Source organism: Pelodiscus sinensis, unplaced genomic scaffold (genome assembly GCF_049634645.1).
Source record: "Pelodiscus sinensis isolate JC-2024 unplaced genomic scaffold, ASM4963464v1 ctg42, whole genome shotgun sequence".
In the NCBI taxonomy this organism is placed as follows: domain Eukaryota; kingdom Metazoa; phylum Chordata; order Testudines; family Trionychidae; genus Pelodiscus; species Pelodiscus sinensis.
Genome location: NW_027466041.1, coordinates 1094077 through 1114048, shown reverse-complemented (window position 1 = coordinate 1114048; position 19972 = coordinate 1094077). Strand labels below are relative to the sequence as shown.

Below are 19972 nucleotides of genomic sequence, written 5' to 3'. Positions count from 1 at the left end.
CACAGCTACTTACCTGCTCAGCAAACTCACAGCACTCCCCAAGGAACGCCGCTCCAAGTTTTTATAGGAGGCGTCTAATGTCACAAACCATCCAACACTTAGGCCATTAACACCTCTCACCTGGGATGCACAGCCAGGTTTTCCCAGGTAAGCACCCCCGCCCCATTCCCCTCATGCCCAGACCCCACACACACCCCTGCACCCTCCCTCCTGGCTAGACGCCCTACCCCTAGCCCACTGCTACACACCTCACTCAAGGCCATACACACCACCCCCACAGCCCACTCCTGCACCCTCCCTTCTGCACCCAAATTCCCAGCCAGATCCCCACTTGCAGCTTGCTCCAGCACCATGAGGGGTCTGAGCTCCCCACGGACAGAGGCTGCTTTGTGGCAGCCTCCCCTGCCCTCCCCCACTGCTGCCTTGGCTAGAGGCAGCAGTGCGGGGTGGGGGGGGGCAGGTGGCACCGTGGAGCCAGTGATGGGGGGGAACCAGCTTTTAAGCTAGCTCCTTCTGAGCACTGGCTCCCACTCAACCTCCTTGCTGCTTCTGATACAGAAGCAGAAGGGGGGGAATATGCGGGTAGTTGACAAGATTAACCGATAACCCTAGGGTTATCGGTTAATCATATAGTCAACTACACTTTGACATCCCTAGCATGGATGGCACATAGGATCAGAGACTGTGGCCCTGTAGTAGGTTTGCATGCCACACTTGCTCCAGAGATCAAGCAAGAAACAAATGGTGCCCAGATCTTTTATGGAGACCAAGGTGACTTTAGAAAATGAGATAGATTCTCATGCACAGTGGCAACTTTCTCTGCAGTGTGGGGGAGCTCGGGCTCCTTTTAGAATTTCTCTGTGGGTAGCTAAGTGGTGATCACAGTATCCACAGAAAAAGAAGTGGAATGAACTGCATGACCATGGCTGCTGGAAGAGGGAAAGAAGAGACAGCTAAGAACCAAGCACTGACATAGGATGGTGTGCACCCTGGGCCATTGGATGGCTTGAATTCTAGTAAAGCAAGAAAAACAGATACTTTCTGTTATTAAGAACATAAGAACGGCCATACTGGGTCAGACCAAAGGTCCATCCAGCCCAGTATCCTGTCTGCCAACCGTGGCCAGCACCAGGTGCCCCAGAGGGGGTGGACCGAAGACAATGATCAAGTGATTTGTCTCCTGCCATCCCTCTCCAGCCTCTGCCAAACAGAGGCCAGGGACACCATTTCTATCCCCTGGCTAATAGCCTTTTATGGACCTAACCTCCATGAAATTATCTAGCTTCTCTTTAAACTCTATTATAGTCCTAGCCTTCACAGCCTCCTCTGGCAAGGAGTTCCACAGGTTGACTACACGCTGTGTAAAGAACTTTCTTTTATTAGTTTTAAACCTGTTACCCATTGATTTCGTTTGGTGTCCTCTAGTTCTTCTATTATGGGAACTAATAAATAACTTTTCTTTATGCACCCTCTCCACACCACTCATGATTTTATAGACCTCTATCATAACCCCCCTCAGTCTCCTCTTTTCTCAACTGAAAAGTCCCAGTCTCTTTAGCCTCTCTTCATATGGGACCCGTTCCAAACCCCTAATCATTTTAGTTGCCCTTTTCTGAACCCTTTCCAAGGCCAAAATATCTTTTTTGAGGTGAGGAGACCACATCTGTACACAGTACTCAAGATGTGGGTGTACCATGCTTTTATACAGGGGCAGTAAGATATTCTGGGTCTTATTTTCTATCCCTTTCTTAATAATTCCTAGCATCCTATTTGCCTTTTTGACCGCTGCAGCACACTATGTGGACGTTTTCAGAGAACTGTCCACGATAACTCCAAGATCTTTCCTGATTTGTCGTAGCCAAATTAGCCCCCGTCATACTGTACGTATAGTTGGGGTTATTTTTCCTGATGTGCATTACTTTACACTTATCCACATTAAATTTCACTTGCCATTTTGTTGCCCAATCACTCAGGGTATGTCTACACTACAAAGTTAGTTCGAACTAACAGACGTTAGTTCGAACTAACTTTAATAGGTGCTACACTAGCGCTCCGCTAGTTCGAATTTGAATCGAACTAGCGGAGCGCTTAGTTCGAACTAGGTAAACCTCATTTTACGAGGACTAACGCCTAGTTCGAACTAGCTAGTTCGAACTAAGGGCTGTGTAGCCCTTTAGTTCGAACTAGTGGGAGGCTAGCCCTCCCCAGGTTTCCCTGGTGGCCACTCTGGCCAACACCAGGGAAACTCTATGCCCCCCTCCCGGCCCCGGACCCCTTAAAGGGGCACGGGCTGGCTACGGTGCCCGTGCCAGGTGCAAGCCTGCCAGCACCCAGCTAGCAGACCCTGCACCTGGCACGGCACAGAGCCACCCACCCGATGCCCCCCAGCCCACCCCCTCTTGCCGGGACCAGGCTGGCGGCTCCCGGGAGCTTGCCCTGGACCGCAAGAGGCGGGCACCTTCCTGGGCTAGTGCGGACATCGTGGACCTCGTCCACGATCTCCGCACTAGGCACAGGAAAGTGGCCGTCTAGGGCAGGAGAGCTGCCAGCCTGGCCACCCAGGACCAGGTGTGCATGAAAATCAAGGGGGTCCACTGAGACCCCCGACCCTGAGCCCTGAGCTTACAATGGCCGTACTGGGTCAGACCAAAGGTCCATCTAGCCCAGTAGCCTGTCTGCCAACAGCGGCCAACCCTAGGGACCCTGGAGGGGATGGACCGAAGACAATGACCAAGCCATTTGTCTCGTGCCATCCCTCTCCAGCCTTCCACAAACTTTGGGCAGGGACACCACTCCTACCCTCTGGCTAATAGGACTCCATGGACCCAACCTCCATCACTTTATCTCACTTCCCTTTAAACTCTGTTCTAGTTGTAGCCTTCACAGCCTCCTGCAGCAAGGAGTTCCACAGGTTAACTATTTGCTTTGTCAAGAAGAACAACTTTCTCTTACTAGTTTCAAGCCTGCTACCCATTCCTTTCCTTTGGTGTCCTCTAGTCCTTCTTTATGGGAACTCAGGAAGAACTTTTCTGAATGCACCCTCTCCACCCAACCCCTGCTTTTAGAGACCTCTATCCTGTCCCCCCTCCGTCTCCTCTTTTCTAAGCTGAACAGTCCCAGTCTCTGTAGCCTTTCTTCATCTGGGACCTGTTCCCAACCCCTGATCATGTTAGTTGCCCTCCCCTCTCCCAGCCTTTCTCTTCCCCTCTCCCACCTCCTTTTCCCAGCCTCCCCCAGTTTTTTTCAATAAAGACAGAGTCAATGTTGGAAGAAACGTTATCTTTATTTTGTACATCAATAAGAAGGGGGGCTAAGGAAGGGTAAGTGGAAGGAGGTGAGGGAGGAATGGGGTACGAGCCCCCGATGGGGAGGACTGGGCTGGCTCTGCGGGCTTCTGGGGGTGGAAGCTCTCCTGCAGCCCCCCAATTACTCCCTCTCCCCAGATGGCAGCCTGCGGCAAGTGCAGCCGGGCTGATGGCCGAGTGGTGTGATGTGCCCAGTGTGGGCACTCAGGGCACTCCAAGCCAGAACTTCTTTGCAAGCGGGGCACCCCTTAGAACTGTGTGTCCGGGGTGGGGGTCGGGACCCTTTAAGCGCAGCCCTCGGCTAGCCTGAGACAGCATCTCCATGCTCTAAGTCCTCCTTTTATGCCCTGCCGGCACTGCTTCCGGCCATCCTTAAGCCCTGTTCAGAGTCCACTCAATGTGGACTTGCTAGTTCGAACTAGCAAAACGCTAGTTCGAACTAGTTTTTAGTTCTAGATGCGTTAGTTCGAACTAGCTTAGTTCGAATTAACTAATTTGAACTAAGTTAGTTCGAACTAGCGCTGTAGTGTAGACATACCCTCAGTTTGGTGAGATCTTTTTGAAGTTCTTCACAGTCTGCTTCTGTCTTGACTATCCTAAACAGTTTTGTATCGTCCACAAACTTTACCACCTCACTGCTTACCCCTTTCTCCAGATCATTTATGAATAAGTTGAACAGGATTGGTCCCAGGACTGACCCTTGGGGGACACCACTAGTTACCCCTCTCCAATCTGAAAATTTACCATTTATTGCTACCCTTTGTTTCCTGTCTTTTCACCAGTCCTCAGTCCATGAAAGGACCTTCCCTCTTATCCCACGACAACTTGATTTACACAAGAGTCTTTGGTGAGGGACCTTGTCAAAGGCTTTCTGGAAATCTAAGTATACTATATCTACTGGATCCCCCTTGTCCGCATGTTTGTTAACCCCTTCAAAGAACTCTAAGGGTATGTCTACACTACCCCGCTAGTTCGAACTAGCGGGGTAATGTATGCATACCGCACTTGCTAATGAAGCCCGGGATTTGAATTTCCCGGGCTTCATTAGCATAAGCGGGGAGCCGCCATTTTTAAATCCCCGCTGCTTCGAACCCCGTGTAGCGCGGCTACACGGGGCTCGAACTAGGTAGTTCGGACTAGGGTCCTATTCCGAACTACCGTTACTCCTCGTGAAACGAGGAGTACCGGTAGTTTGGAATAGGCACCCTAGTCCGAACTACCTAGTTCAAGCCCCGTGTAGCCGCGCTACACGGGGTTCGAAGCAGCGGGGATTTAAAAATGGCGGCTCCCCGCTTATGCTAATGAAGCCCGGGAAATTCAAATCCCGGGCTTCATTAGCAAGTGCGGTATGCATACATTACCCTCCTAGTTCGAACTAGGAGGGTAGTGTAGACATACCCTAATAGATTAGTAAGACAGGATTTCCCTTTACAGAAACCATGTTGACTTTTGTCCAACAAATTATGTTCTTCTACATGCCTGACAATTTTATTCTTTACTATTGTTTCGACTAATTTGCCCGGTACTGAAGTTAGACTTACCGGTCTATAATTGCCAGGATCGCCTCTAGAGACCTTTTTAAATATTGGTGTCACGTTGGCTACCTTCCAGTCATTAGGTACGGAAGCCGATTTAAGGGATAGGTTACAAACCACAGATAATAGTTCAGCAGTTTCCCATTTGAGTTCTTTTAGAACCCTTGGATGAATGCCATCCGGCCCCGGAGATTTGTTAACGTTAAGTTTTTCTATTTGTTCCAAAACCTCCTTTAACGACACTTCAGTCCGGGACAGTTCCTCAGATTCATAGAATCATAGAATCATAGGACTGGAAGGGACCTCGAGAGGTCATCGAGTCCAGCCCCCCGCCCTCAAGGCAGGACCAAGCTCCGTCTACACCATCCCTGACAGATGTCTATCTAACCTGTTCTTAAATATCTCCAGAGAGGGAGATTCCACCACCTCCCTTGGCAATTTATTCCAATATTTGACCACCCTGACAGTTAGGAATTTTTTCCTAATGTCCAATCTAAACCTCCCCTGCTGCACTTTAAGCCCATTACTCCTTGTCCTGTCCTCAGAAACCAAGAGGAACAAATTTTCTCCTTCCTCCTTGTGACACCCTTTTAGATATTTGAAAACCGCTATCATGTCCCCCCTTAATCTTCTTTTTTCCAAACTAAACAAGCCCAGTTCATGAAGCCTGGCTTCATAGGTCATGTTCTCTAAACCTTTAATCATTCTTGTCGCTCTTCTCTGTACCCTTTCCAATTTCTCCACATCTTTCTTGAAATGTGGCGCCCAGAACTGGACACAGTACTCCAGCTGAGGCCTAACTAGTGCAGAGTAGAGCGGCAGAATGACTTCACGAGTTTTGCTTACAACACACCTGTCGATATAACCTAGAATCATATTTGCTTTTTTTGCAACAGCATCACACTGTTGACTCATATTCAACTTGTGGTCCACTATGACCCCTAGATCCCTTTCCGCCATGCTCCTTCCTAGACAGTCGCTTCCCATCTTGTATGTATGGAACTGATTGTTCCTTCCTAAGTGGAGCACTTTGCATTTCTCTTTATTAAACCTCATCCTGTTTACCTCTGACCATTTCTCTAACTTGCTAAGGTCATTTTGAATTATGTCCCTATCCTCCAAAGAAGTCGCAACCCCACCCAGTTTGGTATCATCTGCAAACTTAATAAGCGTACTCTCTATCCCAATATCTACATCATTGATGAAGATATTGAACAGTACGGGTCCCAAAACAGACCCTTGAGGAACTCCACTTGTTATCCCTTCCCAGCAGGATTTAGACCCGTTAACAACAACTCTCTGACTACGGTTATCCAGCCAATTATGCCCCCACCTTATTGTGGCCCTATCCAAGTTATATTTGCCAAGTTTATCAATAAGAATATCATGCGAGACCGTATCAAATGCCTTACTAAAGTCTAGGTATATGACATCCACCGCTTCTCCCTTATCCACAAGGCTCGTTATCCTATCAAAGAAAGCTATCAGATTAGTTTGGCATGACTTGTTCTTCACAAACCCATGCTGGCTATTCCCTATCACTTGATTACCTTCCAAGTGTTTGCATATGATTTCCTTAATTACCTGCTCCATTATCTTCCCTGGGACAGACGTTAAACTGATCGGTCTGTAGTTTCCTGGGTTGTTCTTATTCCCCTTTTTATAGATGGGCACAATATTTGCCCTTTTCCAGTCTTCTGGAATCTCCCCTGTCTGCCATGATTTTTCAAAAATCATAGCTAAAGGCTCAGATACCTCCTCTATCAGCTCCTTGAGTATCCTGGGATGCATTTCATCAGGACCTGGTGACTTGCTGACATCTAACTTTCCTAAGTGATTTTTAACTTGTTCTTTGTGTATCCTATCTTCTAAACTTACCCTCTCTCTGCTTGTATTCACTACGTTAGGCACACCTCCAGACTTCTCGGTGAAGACCGAAACAAAGAATTCAAAAAACAATTCATCACCTACAAAGGACGGTACAGATTCGGGAATCTCCCCAACATCCTCAGCCATGAAGACTGAAGCAAAGAAATCATTTAGTTCCACTCAGGACTAAATCGAGAATTGCCTCTCCCCTTGTGGGTTCCTGCACCAGCTGCTCCAAGAAGCAGTCATTTAAGCCACTGAGAAGTTTTATCTCTGCTTCTCTTCCTGAGGTGACATGTATCCAGTCAATATGGGGGTAATTAAAATCCCCCATTATTATAGAGTTTTTTATTTTGGTAGCCTCTCTAATCTCCCTCAGCATTTCAATGTCAGTATCGCTGTCCTGGTCAGGTGGTCGGTAATATATCCCTACTGCTAATTTCTTATTATTGGAGCATGGAATGTCTATCCATAGTGATTCTATGGAACATGTTGATTCATTTACAGTAATATTTTTATTTCACTTGATTCTACATTATCTTTCACATACAGTGCCACTCCGCCACCCACCCCGCCTGCTCTATCCTTTCTATATATTTTATATCCCGGTATGATTGTGTCCCACAGATTTTCCTCATTCCACCAGGTTTCAGTGATGCCTATTATGTCAATCTCCTCATTTAATACGAGGTACTCCAGTTCATCCATCTTATTAGTCAGACTCCTAGCATTTGTGTACAAGCACTTTAAAAATTTGCCACTGCTTATTTGTCTGCCCTTCCCTGATGCATTGGATTCCTTTGTATGCGGTTGTTTGTCTGCTCTGGCCCATGGTTTGCCCTCTCCCCTCCTCTCTTTCTGACTACAGCTTAGAGAGTCTCTATCAATGGATTCTCCTCTAAGAGAAGTCTCCCTCCGATTTACGTGCATCTCCGCACCAATCGGCTTTCGCCCATCTTAGTTTAAAAACTGCTCTACGGCCTTTTTAATGTTTAGTGCCAGCAGTCTGGTTCCACCCTGGTTTAGGTGGAGCCCATCCTTCCTGTATAGGCTCCCCCTCTCCCAGAAGTGTCCCCAGTTCCTAATAAATCTAAACCCCTCTTCCCTACACCATCGTCTCATCCACGCATTGAGACTCTGAAGCTCCGCCTGCCTACCTGGCCCTGCCTGTGGAACTGGAAGCATTTCTGAGAACGCCACCATAGAGGTCCTGGATTTCAGTCTCTTTCCTAGCAGCCTAAATTTGGCCTCCAGGACATCTCTCCTACCCTTCCCTATGTCATTGGTACCTACATGTACCACGACCACTGGCTCCTCCCCAGCACTGCACATAAGTCTATCTAGATGCCTCGAGAGATCCGCAACCTTCGCACCAGGCAGGCAAGTGACCATACGGTTCTCCCGGTCATCACAAACCCAACAATCTATGTTTCTAACGATCGAATCACCCACTACTAACACCTGCCTCTTCCTAACTGGCATCCCCTCCCCCTCAGAGGTATCCTCAGTGCGAGAGGATACCGCAGCATCCTCTGGGAGGAGGGTCCCAACTACGGGATGGTTTCCCTCTGCTCCCATTGAATGCTCTTTTCCCTTGAGACTTTCATCCTCCTTAAGAGCACTGGGGCTCTCAGACTGGAGGTGGGACAGTACTACAGTGTCCCGGAAAGTCTCATCAACATAGCTCTCTGCCTCCCTTAGCTCCTCCAGTTCAGCCACCCTGGCCTCCAAAGCCCGAACTCGGTCTCTGGGGGTCAGGAGCTCCTTGCAACGGGTGCACACATATGCCACCCGCCCACAGGGCAGGTAATCATACATGTTACACTCGACACAATAAACAGGATAGCCCCCTGTGACGGGGCACTCGCGCCCCGCACTGAGAGCGCGCCGGGAGGCGCCGGGCGGTGGGACGGGGCACTCGCGCCCCGCACGGAGAGCGCGCCGGGAGGCGCCGAGCAGCCACACCGGGGGGTGGGGAACACGGCCCAGCCCGCCGCGGCGGGCTACAGGAACACGCCGGCAGCCGGCACAGGGAGCGTCGGGAGGCAGCGGGCGCCGACCAGCAGGGCCCAAGAAGGAGGGGCCGGGGAGGCGCAGGGGGATGACGTCACGGGGGAAGGGCGGCCGGGAGGCGTCGCAGGGGAAGTGACACAGGGGGGGAACGGAGCCGGCGGGGGATTTTAAACCCGGGGCTGGCACGGTGCAAGGGAGCGCGGTGGACGGAGCAGGACGGGGAGAAACGGAGGGAGAGGTGAGGAAGGAGAGGTCAAGGGAAGCGGGCCGGGAGGCCTGGTGGAGTAGGAAGCGGCCCAGGGCGGGGTCGTGGAGCCCGTGAGCGGGTGTGTTTTGGGGCGTTCCCCCATCCGCGAGGGAGGGACCACGGGTCCCTGCCTTTAGGGCCCTGGGCCGGGGTTCGGAGAGGGGGCGGGCCCGAACCCCCCTACTCCGCCAACAGGCCGATCCGGCTCGGGTGTAAACGCGAATGTGCGTAATAAAAGGGCCACCGGCCTTAATGGTGACTGCTCAGGCTTAACTCTCTGTACCAAGATTAGCTCGTAGTGGACTCTGAGGGTCGAACCAGTTTACACCCCCAGTCTGCTGCTGGGCTTCTGTCTCCATTTTTTCCTATGAATGAGTTTGATTGATAAGGTTACTAGTTAAAACAGGAAGTTTTTATTAAAACCTTTAAACTAAAGTATAAAGACTGGCAAGAGTACCTTGGCCCCTTCCCAACTCCCCTTCCAAACTCCCTCTGCTCCTGGTAGCTGACTCACAGCTTTATAAAGCCCTGGTAGCACCGCCCCCTGACTAAGGCTCAGCCAGCTAACAGAGGCTTCTAGATTTCAAACCTTTAGAAGCTCACAGCTGCCAGCTTCTGGCCACAGCACACGCTCCTTCAAGCAAAGAAACAAACAAACCAAACAGACAAACACAAGCTCAGCACACTGCAAATAACTCCCCCACACACAAACACACACTCCAGACAGCCACTTACCATAAGGGTCCCGTATTTATTCCTCCTTTACCTGGAGAACTCCCTCTCCAAACTCACTGTTTGCTGCTCCTGGTCACAAGCCTTAAACACTCATTGGCCACTCCCGTATTTTTAGACATTACTGTGAAGTTCACTAAACTGATTTATACACTTGCGCTCTAGGAGCAGGAAGACAAAACAACTATGACAGTGGTGCTCAACCTTTTTTCATTTGCGACCCCCAGAGCTGGAAAAAAATTAGTTGGAAAAAAAAAAGCTGGAAAAATTTTGTTGCAGCCCCTTTATAATTTAAAGCACTGGTCTACTCTCCTGCGACTCCCCCTGCCCCAGGAAGACAGCAGGTTGTGCACCGCTGAACTATGGCGTGACAGTCTTCAAAGGGACAAGACGGGGGTGAAGGTCAGTCAGATGTTAATGGCAAAATCTTAAGTATACTGGAGAAAGTTCAATGACAACATGTTAATGGCACCCTTGACTATACAAGGACATTGAAGTACTTTAGAAACAACATAATCCCCAGAAATTATAAGGAAAAGGGGAGAAGACTGATTTGTTCATTGCAAAATTATTTCCCAGATGATCAGAACACATCATAGAATCATCAAGCTGGAAGAGACCTCCGAAGGTCACCAAGTCCAGCCCCCTGCTCTAGGCAGGACCAATCCCAACTAAATCAACCCGGCCAGGGCTTTGTCAAGCCGAGACTTAAACACCTCTAGGGATGGAGACTCCACTACTTCCCTAGGTAACCCATTCCAGTGCTTCACCACCCTCCTAGGGAAATAGTTTTTCCTAATATCCAACCTGGACCTCTCCCACCACAACTTGAGACCATTGCTCCTTGTTCTGCCATCTGTCACCACTGAGAACAGCCTCTCTCCATCCCCTTTAACCTCCCTTCAGGAAGTTGAAGGCTGCTATCAAATCCCCCCTCACTCGTTGCTTCTGCAGACTAAACAGACCCAAGTCCCTCAGCCTCTCCTCATCGGTCATATGCTCCAGCCCCCTAATCATTTTGGTTGCCCTCAGCTGGACTCTCTCCAATGCGTCCACATCCTTTTTGTAGTGGGGGGCCCAGAACTGGACACAATACTCCAGATGTGGCCTCACCAGAGCCGAATAAAGGGGAATAATGACATCTCTGGATCTGCTGGCAATGCTCCTCTTAATGCACCCTAATATGCCATTAGCCTTCTTGGCTACAAGGGCACACTGTTGACTCATCTCCAGCTTCTCATCCACTGTAACCCCCAGGTCCTTTTCTGCAGAACTACTACTTAGCTGGTTGGTCCCCAGCCTGTACCAATACTTGGGATTCTTCCCTCCCACGTGCAGGACTCTGCACTTGTCCTTGTTGAACCTCATCAGATTTCTTTTGGCCCAATCCTCCAATCTGTCTAAGTCACTCTGGATCCTATCTCTGCCCTCAAGCATATCTACCTCTCCCCCTAGCTTAGTGTCATCCGCAAAGTTGCTGAGGGTGCAATCCATCCCCTCGTCCAGGTCATTAATAAAGATATTGAACAAAACCGGTCCTAGAACCGAACCTTGGGGCACTCCGCTAGAAACCGACCGCCATCCTGACATCAAGCCATTGATCACTACCCGCTGGGCCCGGCCTTCTAGCCATCTTTCTATCCATCTTACCGTCCATTTATCCAATCCACATTCCCTTAACTTGCTGGCAAGAATATTGTGGGAGACCGTATCAAAAGCCTTGCTAAAGTCAAGGTATATCACATCCACTGACTTTCCCACGTCCACAGAGCCAGTTACCTCATCATAGAAGCTAATCAGATTGGTCAGGCACGACTTGCCCTTTGTGAATCCATGCTGACTATTCCTAATCACTTTCCTCTCTTCCAAGTGCCTCAAAATGGATTCCTTAAGGATCCCTTCCATGATTTTTCCAGGGACCGAGGTAAGACTGACCGGCCTATAGTTCCCTGGATTGTCCTTCTTTCCTTTTTTGAAGATGGGCACTACATTTGCCTTTTTCCAATCATCTGGGATTTCTCCCGATCTCCACGACTTTTCAAAGATAATAGCCAAAGGCTCCTCAATGACACTTGCCAACTCCCTCAGTGCCCTCGGATGCATTAAATCCAGGCCCATGGATTTGTGTACATTTAGCTTTTCTAAATAGTTCCTAACCTGTTCTTTACCCACCAAGGGCTGTCCATCTTCATCCTGTGGAGGCAGGAAAAGGGAATAAGGGAATTTGTGTGCAGCCATCTTGGTCTTGTTAGCAAGAGAGCAAGAGTCAGGCTAAGTCTGTGGCCTGACAAGGCGAGATCTGTAATTAGACGCTGCCTTCGCCTCTCGCCTCCATACGGAGATAAGGATAGAACGCTGACTCTGGCAGGGACTTTGAGATAAGGAGCATCTGGGTGGAACTAAATAACTGTTAGCCATTGGTGTTTGTAATGGGAAGGAGACTAATTGTTATTGTTATTATGTCTAATGGACAGTATATAAACTGCCTCATAATTGCTTGTATTCGAAGATCTGCCGCCCCCTCCCCCCCCCCCCCCCCGTCCGAACCAGTTTTTCCCTTGCTGCAGCTCGTAATAAAACTGCCTCTGGCTACTTGTTGCTTACAAACTCAGAGTGAGGACAATGTTTTCTTCCACAATCCCATCTTGCGTCACTTAGCGCAGAAGTCCAGGAGCCGACCTTGTCCGTGAATACAGAGGCAAAGAAAGCATTGAGTACTTCAGCTTTCCCCACATCATCTGTCACTAGGTTACCTCCTTCATCCAGTATGGGCCGCACACCCTCTCTGATCACCTTCTTCTTGTTAACACGTCTGTAGAAACCCTTCTTGTTATCCTTCACATCCTTAGCCAGTCGCAATTCCATTTGCGCTTTTGCCTTCCTGATAACCCCCCGGCACTCTCAAGCTAGACCTTTAAACTCATCCCTGGTCATTTGTCCAAGTTTCCACTTCTTGTAAGCTTCCTTTTTGTGCTTAAGTTCACCAAGGATTTCCCCTGTAAGCCAATCTGATCACCTACCATGTTTGCCTCTCTTGCTACGTGTCGGGATGGTTTCTTTCTGTGCCTTCAATAAGGCTTCTTTAAAATACTGCCAGCTGTCCTGGACTCCTTTCCCCTTCATGTTAGCATCCCAGGGGATTCTGCCCATCAGATCTCGGAGGGAGTCAAAATCTGCTTTTTTGAAGTCCAAGCTGTATATTTTAATACTCTCTTTTCTTCCTTTGGTCAGGATCCTGAAATCTACCATCTCATGATCACTGCTTCCCAGGTTGTTACCCACCTCCACTTCCCCTATTAGTTCCTCCCTGTTTGTGAGCAGAAGGTCAAGCTGCGCACGGCCCCTGGTCGGATCCTTCAGCACCTGTGTCAAGAAGTTATCCCCAACATTCTCCAAAAACTTCCTGGATTGCCTGTGTACTGCCGTATAGGTTTCCCAACACATGTCAGGGTGATTAAAGTCCCCCACGAGAACCAGGGCCTGTGATCTGGAAGCTTCGCTCAGTTGTCCGAAGAAAGCCTCATCTACCTCATCCACCTGATTCGGTGGCCTGTAGCAGACACTAACCACAACATCACTGCTGTTGTTTGCTCCTTTAAACTTAACCCATAGACTCTCAACAGGTTTTTCTCCCTCTTTATACTGGAGTTCAGAGCAATCGTAGTGCTCTCTTACATATAGTGCAACTCCTCCTCCTTTTCTCCCCTGCCTGTTCTTCCTGAACAGTCTATACCCTTTCATGACAGCGCTCCAGTCATGCGAGTCATCCCACTAAGTATCTGTTATCCCCATTAAATCATATTTCTTGGACTGGGCCAGGGCCTCCAGTTCTTCCTGTTTGTTGCCCAGGCTTCTCGCATTAGTGTACAAACACCTCAGATAACCAGTTGATCGTCCTATCTTCTCCATTCAAAACATGGGTCCTCCTTTGTTGTTTGTTCCTCTTTGCATTTCTTCCCGGTATCCGACTTTCCCACTCCCCTCAGGGTTTTGGTCACCGTCCCCCGACAAACCTAGTTTAAAGCCCTCCTCACTAGGTTTGGAAGCCTGCCCGCGAAGATGCTCCTTCCTCTCTTGGTTAGGTGGATCCCATCTCTTCCTAACAATCCTTGTGCCCGGAACAGAGTCCCATGGTCGAAGAAACCAAAGCCCTCTCTGCGACACCACCTGCGCAACCACGCATTTACGTCCTCAATTCGACAATCCCTGCCCAGTCCTTTCCCTTCAACAGGGAGGATGGATGAGAACACCACTTGCGCTCCGAATTCTTGGATCCTTCTTCCCAGCGCTACATAATCCGCAGTAACCCGCTCAAGGTCATTCTTGGCCGTATCGTTAGTTCCCACGTGGAGAAGCAGGAAGGGGAAGCGATCTGAAGGTTTGATCAGCTTGGTAAGCCTCTCAGTGACATCCTGAATGCGAGCTCCCGGTTAGCAGCACACCTCTCGAGATTCCAGGTCCGGATGGCAGAGGGATGGCTCAGTCCCTCTTAGGAGGGAGTCCCCGACCACCACCACCCGTCGGCTTCTTTTGGGGGTGGTGGTCATGGAACCCCCATCCCTAGGACTACGCATCCCATGCCTTCCAGTAGATGGTGTTCTCTTGCAGTTTCTTCCCTGTGAGGTCCCTTCCAGAGCTTTCAGCACTGCAGAGCCTGTGGAGAGAGCCTGAAAGCGATTACTTACCTCTATAGCATTGGGGGATTCCCGTGCTGGCCTTTTTCCCCTTCTAGAAGTTACATGCTGCCAGTTCTCTTCCTGGTCCCGTACTGCCCTCTCCAGCTCTTCCGCCTGCCATGCTTGCAGGATTAAACACTGCCTTCTATTGAGGAAGTCTTCATCCTCTCTGATCGAGCATAGGGTCGACACTTGGGACTCCAGTCCTCTAATTTTTTTCTTCCAAAATGGCGACCAGCTTGCACTTGGTGCAGATGAAATCCCTTCTTTCTTCTGGGAGGAAGACAAACATGGCACACGCTGTGCAGGTAACAACAGCAGACCTATCACCATCCATCAGAATACTTCAGAATACTTCAAAGCAGGGGCAGATGAGAGTGTCGCGGGGCCCCGGGCAGCACCGCGGGGCCCCGGGCAGCAAAATTTTGCGGGCCCCTTCTTTGACACGGCGCATGCGCGGGGCCTCGGGAAGCGCGGGGCCCAGGGCAGTCGCCCCGCTCGCCCTGCCCTAAATCCGCCACTGCTTCAAAGCCAAACATACTAGAAGAAGCTGTTAAAGCTCTGTGTTGAAATGAACATCTAACAGTTGGCAGGACATCTACAGGATTGGCTGAATAAAATACATAAGCTTTTACCAAGGCTTATTTGTCCCCCATCTTTCATATAGTTAAGAGATGTGTAGCCAAGTATTGTTTCCAGCCTTCTCACAACCACTCTACACATTATGCAGAAAACAACCCCCACCCCTGAGATTTGGTTTTATTAACAGATATTAACAGTAAAAGTTTAGCTCAAACCTCCTCCCCAGCCCTAGCTATTACTTGGATTCCTCTCTACACACTATTCAGCCCAGACAGCATATCCTCTCCCCAAAGAGCCACACCCACTTCTCATATCCAGTTGGCATGAGCAACCAGAATCCACATAACCATTTTCCAGAAATACCAGACCCTGCTAGCAAGGTGAAGTATTTCAAGACACGCACAGTCTCTTACAATGAGAGAAAGGACAATTAGAAGACAATAGAACAGGATAGTATTAACTGAAGACTTTTTGGGCAGGGGTTGGGATATCATCAGCCAGGTGATTCCGTAGAGAGAAAGACATAGCACATGACTAGAATGCCATACATTTTCAACAGACCCAGAAAACAGTCTCTCTCTATATATTAGGGATGTTACATTTAGAATAACTAATCGAATAATCAATGGGATTATTCAGTTACTATAGAGCTGAGTAACCTCCTCTTCCTTTAGGCTACATCTACACTAGGGATGTTAAATATTGGTTAATTGGATAATCGATTAACCTCATGAATTCTTATCAGTTACTCAACTATTCCCTGGGGGTGGGGCCGGCAGCAAGTGAGCTCACAGCAAGTACAAACAGTCCTTCTACATGGTAGGGCGTAGAGCACCCGCAAGACTTACCTTCAGAAATGGAAAAGATTCTCGACGTGGTGTGTTCATCGCCAGCTGGTTCCTTCAACATCCTCCCTACCTACCATCCTCGACTATCTTCTGCACCTTAAACAAGTGGGCCGTGCAATAAGCTCCATTGAAGTTCACCTTGTGGCTATTACTATGTTCCACTCCAAAATAGATGACTTGTCCATATTTGCTCATCCACTCATCAAGAGGTTCTTAAAGGGCCTGCAGGCACTTTATCCAGATATCAATCCACCAATGCAACCGTGGGACCTGCAGTTAGTATTGAACGCTCTAACTAGGCCACCTTTTGAACCAATGGTGATGACCTCATTATTACGCTTGTCCATGAAGACTGTTTTCCTCATAGCTATTACCTCGGCTAGACGGGTAGGAGAGATCACAGCCCTAATGGCGGATCCCCTGTACACCACCCTTTTTAAAGAGGTCATCTTACGTACCTGTCCCAAATTCCTTCCCAAGGTACACTCATTCTTCCATATCAACCAGACAATACATCTTCCCACCTTATTCCCCAAACCACACACCAACTCTTTTGAGATGAAAATGCATACTCTTGACCTGCGCAGAGTGCTCTCCTTTTACCTGCAGTGAACAAGACCCTTCTGGGTGTCTCCCAGACTATTTGTTTCAATAGCAAACCATAATAAGGGCCAGGCCATCTCATCACAGAGACTCTCCCACTGGATCTCGGATTGCATCAAGGTCTGCTACGCACAGTCAGTCGTGTTGCCTCCAGATAGCATAAGGGCACACTCAACCACAGCCATGGCTACCTTGATAGCATTCCTCTGTAAAGTACCCATAAGCGACATCTGTGCAGCTGCCATGTGGTCCTCTGACAACACATTTGCAAAGCAGTACGCACTTATGCAGGGACCTCTTTCCAACCTGAAACTAGCTAAGGCAGTTCTTTCCACCGCTTTATTGCCAGATCAGAAGTCCCTACCTCCCTAAAGGGAAATTGCTTTGTAGTCACCTAGAGTGCGTCTAGACTGGCAAGATTTTGCGCAAAAGCATTTGCTTTTGCGCAAAAACTTGCCAGCTGTCTATACTGGCCGCTTGAATTTGCGCAAGAGCACTGACTTTGTAATGTACAACATCAGTGCTTCTTGCATAAATACTTTCACACTCCCACTCGGGAAAAAGCCCTCTTGCGCAAGAATATTTGCGCAAGAGGGCCAGCGTAGACAGAGAAGAACTGTTTTGCGTAAAAAAGCCCCGATGGTTAAAATGGCGATCGTGGCTTTCTTGCGCAAAAACGCGTCTAGACTGGCCATGGATGGTTTTGCGCAAAAGCACTTTTTGCGCAAAAGCATCAGTGCCAATCTAGACGCGCTTTTGCGGAAATACTTTTAATGGAAAAACTTTTCCGTTAAAAGTATTTCCGCAAAATCATGCCAGTCTAGACACAGCCCTAATGGCTACGTCTAGACTGACATGATTTTCCGCAAATGCTTTTAACAGAAAAGTTTTCTATTAAAAGCATTTGTGGAAAAGAGCATCTAGATTGGCACGGACATTTTTCCGCAAAAGCACTTCTGTGCAAAAGCATCCGTGGCCAATCTAGACGCACTTTTCCACAAAAAAGCCCTGATTGCCATTTTCGCGATCGGGGCTTTTTTGTGCAAAACAAATCTGAGCTGTCTACACTGGCCCTTTTGCACAAAAGCTTTGTGCAAAAGGGACTTTTGCCCGAACGGGAGCAGCATAGTATTTCTGCAAGAAGCACTGATTTCAGACAGTAGGAAGTCAGTGCTTTTGCGGAAATTCAAGTGGCCAGTGTAGACAGCTGGCAAGTTTTTCCGCAAAAGCAGAAATCCGGAACCATTTTGCAGAGGGCAAAAGGGCACCAGACCTTTCCGGGGGTGGGGCTGGAGCCCCGTTCAGACACGTGCTTACAGGGGTCTCTCTGGACAGCCGTTTGTCTCCTGTTGCGTGCGTTAGGACCTCTTGTAGGGACTGACAGCCCTAGCAGTTTTGGTGGTTGCCCTCTGCCTTTTGCCCCCAACTGCTTTTTCCTGGTTTTGGTTTCTTGTGCCTTGCTTTGTTCGCCATGGAGCCAGGGGTGGCCATGTGCCTGCTCTGACCCCTGTCGGCCATTTTCGAGTGCCTGCAGCTGGTGCTCCAGGCTGGTGCCCTCGTGTTCCAGGACCAGGAGGCGCAGATTGCCTTAGACTCCCTCACCAGGGAGGCCATGGATTCCCTGGGGCATCCCCACCCCACCATGGAGAGGCCACTATGGAGATTGGACACCAGCACCAACTGGTGGGACCGGCTGGTCCTTGGGCAATGGGACGACTAGCAATGGCTCCGGAATTTCCGCATGCGAAAGCGGACGTTCCTGGAGCTGTGTGCCTGGCTCACCCCCGCGCTCCAGAGAGCCACCACCCGACTGCGGGCACCCATCCCCGTCGACAAGAGGGTCGCCATCGCACTATGGAAACTGGCCACCCTGGACAGCTACCGATCGGTGGCACACCAGTTCGGGGTGGGCAGATCCACCGTTGGTGTGATCGTGATGGAGGTAAGTCCCAGGGGAAGTAGGGAGTGGGGTGGGGGGAGGGCGCTGCACTCCATGCCCAGGGGCAGCCAAGACTCCAGGCTGGGTCACCCAGGGGTTTGGGCTGTCCCTCCCTTGCACAGGCCTGCTGGGGGGGGGGGGGCGGGGCATGGGGTGAGGGGGCCCTGGTGTGTGTGTACGTGTGTGTGCGCGTGTGTGCGTGAGGACAGAGGGAATCACGGGGGGGGGGGCCCAAGGGAGCACACACTCACCCCTGGCTGTATGTAATGTGTTCCCTTGTGTTTCTCTGCACCCTTCTGCAGGTTGTCCATGCCATCAATGATGTCCTGCTCCTGAGAGTGATCTGCCTGCACGACGTGGACACTACACTGGCCGGCTTCGCTGCCCTCGGGTTACCCAACTGCGGGGGAGCCCTGGATGCAACCCACATCCCCGTCCGTGCCCTGGAGCATCGAGCAGCCCATTTCACGAACAGGAAGGGGTACTGCTCCATTGTTTTCCAGGCCCTCATGGACCACCGGGGCCGCTTCCTGGACGTCTATGTGGGCTGGTCCGGCCGGGCACACGACGCCCGCATCCTCCGCAACTCCGGACTGTTTCGCAGGCTGGAGGCGGGCACCTACTTCCCCCGGCGAGAGTTGACTGTCGGGGATGTGCCTATGCCCATCTGTGTCATCAGGGACGCGGCCTACGCCCTGCTGCCCTGGCTAATGCGGCCCTACATGGGGCGGCCGGACCAGAACCGGGCCCGGTTCAACGACCGCCTCAACCGGGCCCGGAATCAAGTGGAGTGCACCTTTGGACGCTTAAAAGCCCACTTCCGGTGTTTGCTCACCCGTCTCGAGATGGGTGAGCGGAATGCAACGGAGGTAGTGGCCGCGTGCTGTGTGCTCCACAATATTGTGGAGTGGAGTGGGGAGGCCTTCCTCCCCGCATGGATGGCAGCCGAGGCACAGACGTTTGAACAGCCCCACACAGCTGCTGTCTGCCAGGCACACCAGGTGCGCATCCGAGAGGCCCTGACGGGCATGTTCGCACAAGCCCCATAGTAGGATCGCCTCGGTCTCCCCATACAACTCCCTCCCATCCCCTCCCCTTCCCCCTCCCCTCCCCTCCCCTTACCTCCCCCCAATTGTAAATGTACTGCATAGAGCAGTGTTTCCCAATTTTATTTGGCTGAGGAACCCTTTTCAGCTTTTCAAAATTTCAAGGAATCCCTAGGTTTGTCAAGCAAAAAAAAGGGGGGGCGGGGGAGGAGAGAGAGACCCACCAATTCATGACCCAAGACCCCCCCCCATCTCCCTTCCATGAGGCCTCATCCGCTCTGTTCCCCTCCTCTCCATCACTTGCTATCCCCAGCCCTTATACCTGTCTAAACCTAGTGAGAGTGAGGTGTGGGGTGGGAATGAGGGATTTGGGGGTGGGAAGGGGTGAGAAGTACAAGCTCTGGGAGGGAATTTGGATGCAGGAGAAGGGGCTGTTGGCTCGGGGAGGGGGCTCCAGGCTGAGGAGTGTTGGGGTCAGGGGGAGGGTTGTTGTGCTGAGCAAGCCACAGGCTTGTGACTGTGAGGGTGCTGGAGTTTGGGTTGTGGTGTGTGAGGGGCTCAGGGCAAGGAGGTTGTG

The 19972-nt window shown here is 50.3% G+C and overlaps 1 protein-coding gene across 1 annotated transcript in view; it reads right to left on the bottom strand.

Annotated features, from left to right (window-relative positions):
• Positions 1-19972, bottom strand: part of LOC102445873 (serine/threonine-protein kinase TAO3-like) — a 159301-nt gene that overhangs the window by 108933 nt on the left and 30396 nt on the right. The window lies entirely within an intron of this gene.